This window comes from Columba livia, chromosome 3, assembly GCF_036013475.1.
Source record: "Columba livia isolate bColLiv1 breed racing homer chromosome 3, bColLiv1.pat.W.v2, whole genome shotgun sequence".
NCBI classification, from domain to species: Eukaryota; Metazoa; Chordata; class Aves; order Columbiformes; family Columbidae; genus Columba; species Columba livia.
Genome location: NC_088604.1, coordinates 105182118 through 105188484, shown reverse-complemented (window position 1 = coordinate 105188484; position 6367 = coordinate 105182118).

Genomic DNA, 6367 nt, shown 5'->3' with positions numbered 1-6367 from the left:
CAAAGGGGCTGTCCCTGGGGTAGCCCTGTGTTTTCACCCCAGCTCTTTCATGACATCTGAGTGTTGTACTCAAGAAATGAAGGAGGTGGTAAATGATCACTGTTAGAATATTACAAGTATATAGTTTATGTATATTCTACTTTAGCTCGTCTGTAGTTGAGCACATAGCGTGACCATTATAGGCAGCTCAGGTTGACTTGGTTTTAGTTAGGCCACTTGACAGTTACGGGATCAGGAAATATTAGAGGAACAAGACAGGGAACTGAGGCTTCCATGGACAGGAGGGTAGGAAAAATAATGTGAGTACCAAGCAGCTGACAAACATACATTTTACTTAAATTGAGATGTTATAATCACAATCCAAATGCCTTTTATAGTTTGAACTATTTCATAGCCTTGAGTTGAATAATGAAAGAGAGATCTCACACTTTGATTATAGTCCTCTGACCCTGGATGGTGCTCATGCAGAACTTTCTGCCCACAAATTTCCATACTCTTCCTGAAATGTAGTCATGGAACTTAGATAAGGCAGAACAGAGTCAAAATAGGTAGTAGCTTTATTAGAATTTGTTTGACACCATCTCTACTCTTGATTTTATGTATCTGCCTTCCTTCTTTTACATTGGCTTTTATTTTCTTCTGTATTCGCAGAATCATACTTTGCATACAGCAGTTCAGCACACAACTGTCAGTGTCACATCTGTATTACACTGTTCGTTTATCGATTCTGCTGCATGATTAGACAGCAGAGTATGATTTTTTTTGGTCTGTTGCCATGAAAACCTCATCTTTGGGGATAACTCCCTGAACTCTTAATTTTCCAGTTTGTACCTGGAACTCCCTACTGAAACTGGTGGAGGGCTCTGCTGGTTTCTGAGCTAATGCAGAAAAAGAAGGCCAAGTGATGAGGAACACAGGGGCTTCAGAGGGTGGGGAAGTACCCAGTCCGTTGGTCTATTTAACACTCGCAGGCTTAGGACAGCATGTGTTTCATTATTTTTGCCCTGCTAGGCTTTCAGTGCATTAGTGCTGCCTTCCTGTGCCCAAGAGACTTTCTGTTAGGATGCTTCATGTCATGAATTATAAGAAAAGTCGAAAGGGCCTTACTGACCTTTCCCCAGCCAGAGCTGCAGTGTGTTTCCCTCATTTTCTCATCAAATCCATGCTAGAGGCATCGTAAGAGTGTTTCAGAGCTGAACAAAATGTGTGCGTCCTTTGCAGTCCTTAGTTAATATCTAAATGATTAAACAATACCTTGTAGTTTCCTGGGACTTGGTGGATCTTCCCAAGTTGTCAGCAGCTGTAACTTCCCACTGCTGAGTCAGCAGTTGCCATGAACCTCCCTGGGATTAAATCGGCCTGAGTGGATCTTCCTAATTTTAGATTTGCATATTAAACAAAGACCCAGAAGCCGGCTTTAGTAAAGGTGACCTGCAGAAAAAGCACTGAATCCTCTCTAATAATCTGTAATCCTTACATTTGTGGACTGTGTTTTCCTTGCCAAAATTCCCATAGCTTTAGTGCTACGACACCGGCTCCTGGACTGTGTACAGAGATGTGTTAACTACATTTTCTGTAACATCCATCATATGCTGCTGCTAGCTCTGTTGTTTTTGCCTACCAGTACAGATGTCCCTGAGCTTATCAGGAAAGTACTTACTCCTTTTTCACTGCTCTCTGCTTGCTTATATCAACCCCCTTTTGTATTACATTCTTCCTTTAGTGTTTCATTAGTTGTACTGGGAAGACTGTTTTGACAATCTGCAAGATTTGGATTTGTTCCCATTTTACAATGTCCTGTTTTCCAGAATGACAATTCCTGCAAATCCATGGACAAGGTTACTTGTGTGGAGATGTAGGTCCAGGAAGGGTATTCTAGACACGCCTTGCCTTGTGAAGAAGCTGTCTTTGTCAAAATACAGTGGTATGCAACACCTGCGCTCTACCCAAAACCCTTCCAGAAGGCATAGAATGTCCTGAGTTGGAAGGGACCCACAAGCGTCATTGAGTCCAACTCCTGTCCCTACATACAACCCCAAAATTCAACAGGGCATGTTTGTCCCTGGCTTACAGAAGCACAACCCTTAGCTGAAACTGTCTCAGCATGGGCTTAAGTATCTCAGCTCTTCATACAAATGTTACGTCTTCTTTATTGAGCTCAGCCTTACTGGGAGGCAAATACCTTCTCCCAATGTTAACCTGCTGATTGCTTCACAGCAGGGCACAGATTGTTGAGAAACTGTGCTCTTTGCCTGCATGTGCCCTCACCACTGGAGCTGATCATGGGTTTAGGAGGAGTGGAAATGTTATTTGCAAGCCATTTAACTCACTGCTTACAACCTCCCATTTGTCAAAAGTAGCTAACAGCAAGTCCACACCATACGGCCAAAACTGGGGGTGGCTGAATGTGCCCTCAGATAATACTTCTTTCTCTGTGCCCAAAATTTTTGTGGAGTTCACTTCCTTCTCCAGCTTTCACTTTGACTACGGTTATCTCACCTGCTTCACACTTTCATGAAGCATCTGAAGAAACAGGTGAATCAAAGAGAATCAGCAAAATTCTGGAAAACCTCATGTGCCAAAGTTGGAAGTTTGGGTCACATAAATTGCTAGGCAAAATAGGTCAGGGAATTGTAGAATATCTCAAATTCGAAAGGTTCATTAAATCCAGCTCCTGAAAAGGGAGGGGGAAGAAGAGAAATGCATATTGTTGAGTGTCTGTGACGGATTTCCATATGCAAAAAGCAGGGTCCAGACTCACACCCACCAGCAGGCTGTTGAGTGCCAGTTATTTGTCCTTGAGCACTGACTGAGTGCCCCAGGGCTGAAGATCAAAGCTGGAGATGTTTATGGGTGGATGCAAATCTTTCTGAGGTGCTTGCTGGACCCAGATTAAGCTGCGAAGCTGTCAGCACAGCCTCCATGTCCCCATGCTTGAGGATGCTGTACATACAAGGCACCTCTCAGCTCTTGGCTGAGTTTGGGGAAGGGTCTTACTGTAATGACCATTTTCTTTGAACCAGTCCTGCCCCACTGACACCATGCGCTGTCCCTTTCTGGCTTGAGTGACAAACTGTCATTTTTTCTCTGTTTCTTTTCTTTTTCCTCTAGTCAAGACCTAACTTTTTAGTTGTTTTTGTTTTGTTTTGTTTTTGTTTTTTTTTTTGGCAGAAACCCTGCAGCAATCAGGCATGTTTATTTTGGCAGAACCACAGAGCTTGCACAGAGCCTTCTTCCTGCCTGCCCACTTGTTTTTTGTTTTTGTTTTTCTTTTTAATCAGGTCATGACAAACTGGCTGATCCAAAATCGTTCAAGGACAAAGTGGTGGGGCAGAAGTTTATGATGTGCTGCAATTATTCCACAGCTGAGTGTAATTAGCCCACAGAATAACTACAGCTTCTGTAACCAGTCTTCATTTCCATGTTTTTAAAGTGAACTCCTGCAGTGGTAATGTTTTGAAGATAATGACCTTTAGGGTTTTATTAGAATTTTTAGCTTGAAGCAGGGAAGGGCTTTATTTCATTTCACTATTGCTGTGTAAATGTTATAATGCATGCTATTTTATAAATACCTCAGTAGGAAAATTTATAGGCAGAAAGGGTCATTTTTACAACCATTTTCCAAAACAGTAAAGAATGTATCTTCTGCAATAAGTAACAAAACCACCAAGTAGAGACGATTGAGTTAGTTAAGAAGTCTCCCTTCATGTTAAATAAAAAGTTATGATCTTCCTGAAAGGTCTCTTGACTGCCAGTAGTACTTATTTCAGCTTATTTCAGCTGACAGTAATCACAGTTTTGTAAACACAACTTAATTCTATCCAAATACCTTACTATGCAAGGCTAGGTCACAAGGGATGCTGAAAATTTTCTGTATTTCTATGACAGTTAGTAAAATCAAGAGGCATTTATCTCCTTTCAAAAACTGGACCTTCAACTCTCCCACATGTAAATTTGCTCCAATTTTTCTTTTCATTGTGACAACGGGTCACCTAACCAGTAACTCCATTGGCTTGAAGAGTGCCAGCAATAAAGCAGTGTAATTTATCAATAATAAGACTTAAAAGGTCTCTTACAATGATGCTAATCCTGGAAGCATCCTACTCTGATGGAAGCATGCTGCCCTCATCTTCTGTAACAACATGGAGATCAAAGTGGTACCCTGGGTGCACAGCGCATAATGAGCGGCAGCTTTGATTCCAGAAACGCAGAGCTTGTGGCACTTCTTTGTTCCAGCTCTCTGGCCTTTAGTGGGGGAATCTCTGGCACGAAGGCTGTCAGGGACACATCCTGCCCCGGCTCGTGCTTTCTGTGTTAGAAATGGATGTCTGTTGGAATTTTCTCTTGCGTCAGCAGTGCTAAATGCATCTCTTCACCAACAATTTCTCTTGGACAGATTTCAGTACAAGAAAGAGGGGTGCTCCTGCAGTACCTACTCATCTAATTGGTTGTAGGAGTCAGAAATGCTCTGCGTATCTTCTCCTTTATTTTCCAGCCACCTCCTTTCCAGGGGGCCATTTCATCTACTTTAGTTACCTCTTGGGCAAAAGTTCTGTCCTGACATCTTACAGGCATTATGGCTTGGGGAAATCTCTTCTCCTGACCCTCCTCCCATGAGGTCCAGTTAGCTGTGCTCTGGATAGGGGGCAACTAACTCTCACTTTATCCAATTGTAAAATTTAAAACACCGCATTCCAGAAGTGCATGGCTCAAGGAAAAGGAGTTGAAGTCTGAAAATAGGAATGTGAAACAACAAATAAAAATAAACATGATTTGATATGGAAGTCTTCCGTGCATGGAATTTCAACTCAATTTTGTGGTGAGAGAAACTACCAGAACAGAGATATGTATCTAAGATTGTCGGGGCGGGGGGCGGGGGCGGGAGGTTTACAAAAGTTTATGCCTGAATTTAAAAAATGCTACTTGCCTGGGCATCACTGATTCCAACACTTCCTGACTTTGAGGTTTTGCAATCTGAATGTTCTTCTAAGTAGATAATTTAAGTTATCATTCCTGTAATGCATGTCCTTTTCTTAAAATGAGGTATGTGAGATTTTGCTGATAATATTTTGAGCCACTGTTAGAGATTTTTGGTTACTCCCCAGCACAGATCTCTGTGCTTTGGAAAACAGGTTAGGTAGTAGTGAGGGTGGGTACCTTCTTAGAGGAGTAAGGGTAAAGGATTAATAAAGAGCAAAGATGTAGGATGAAGAAATATGCATATTTAAATTTAGTTTGTTGGTGGATAGCTCCAAACAGAAATCCTTCAATGACACAGTTTTTTCTACACTTCGCCTAAGGACTACGTCTCAAAGCAAGAGTGATCTTTAACAGCACCCTGTGATACTGGTGAGACGGCAAGGAGCCAGCTGGGATAATGAACTATTTATGAGTGCCTCTGAAGAAGCTCTCACTTTTTCACTTTGATTGGAGATCCTCTAAATTCCATTGGGCCAATCTGACACATAGATACATCACTTCAGGGGAAATGACACTGACATGTGAAATGGAGCTCTTAAAAGACACACGTGGTATTTCAAGCACTTTTTATTTGGTTTCTTTGTTTCTTCGCTCAGCTCAACTCCTCAGTAAATGGGACACAGTTATATCAAAGCTGTTTGAAGTGACTCTCATAACTGTATTTTTCCATACTGTACCAGTTACATCATTGACTATAATTTTCATGCAACTAAAAGGTGGAGACTCACAAGGCAGGCAACTGAGACAAATGCAGCTGTTGCACAGATAAGTTATTATTTTCATCCAGTGCACATGTTGCAGTGACTGTGTTTTCCCACAACTGCAATACACTTATCAGTGAACAATACACTGAAGAAGCCTGTGGTTTTAAAGCCAAAATCAAATTATTATATACAGCCCCAGGTCCCACCATGGAGAGTAAAAGAATTGGGCTTCTTTAATTTTTTAGGTTTGCTTACAAATTTGGCATTTACTGAACTACTCTTCTGAGAACAAACAGTTTTGCAGTGCAGGTTCATGATCTTGTTTTATAAAAGACTTTCTGTGTGATGTGGTAGAGAAGACAGACTGTTTCACACTTAACAGGGAGAGGCTACTGGTCTTCCCTACAGGTGCTGCCAAGACTGTTCATTCCTGAGTTTCTTAGACATTATTTAGAGGTGGTTTTTACCATACACGGAACATTATAAATTCGCTGAGGTTAGTGTGTTTTCAGAAAGAGGTGCTTTTCAAGCTTTGCTAAGAGATGGAGAGCACAATAGTTTTAGCAGGACTACATTTATCATATCAACTGATATTCAGCTAAACAAAACTAATGCTGGGAAGTCTTCAGTGTTCCCTGAATTGTGTGTCTCTGTGAACTGACCTAGAATTTCCAGAGACTCTC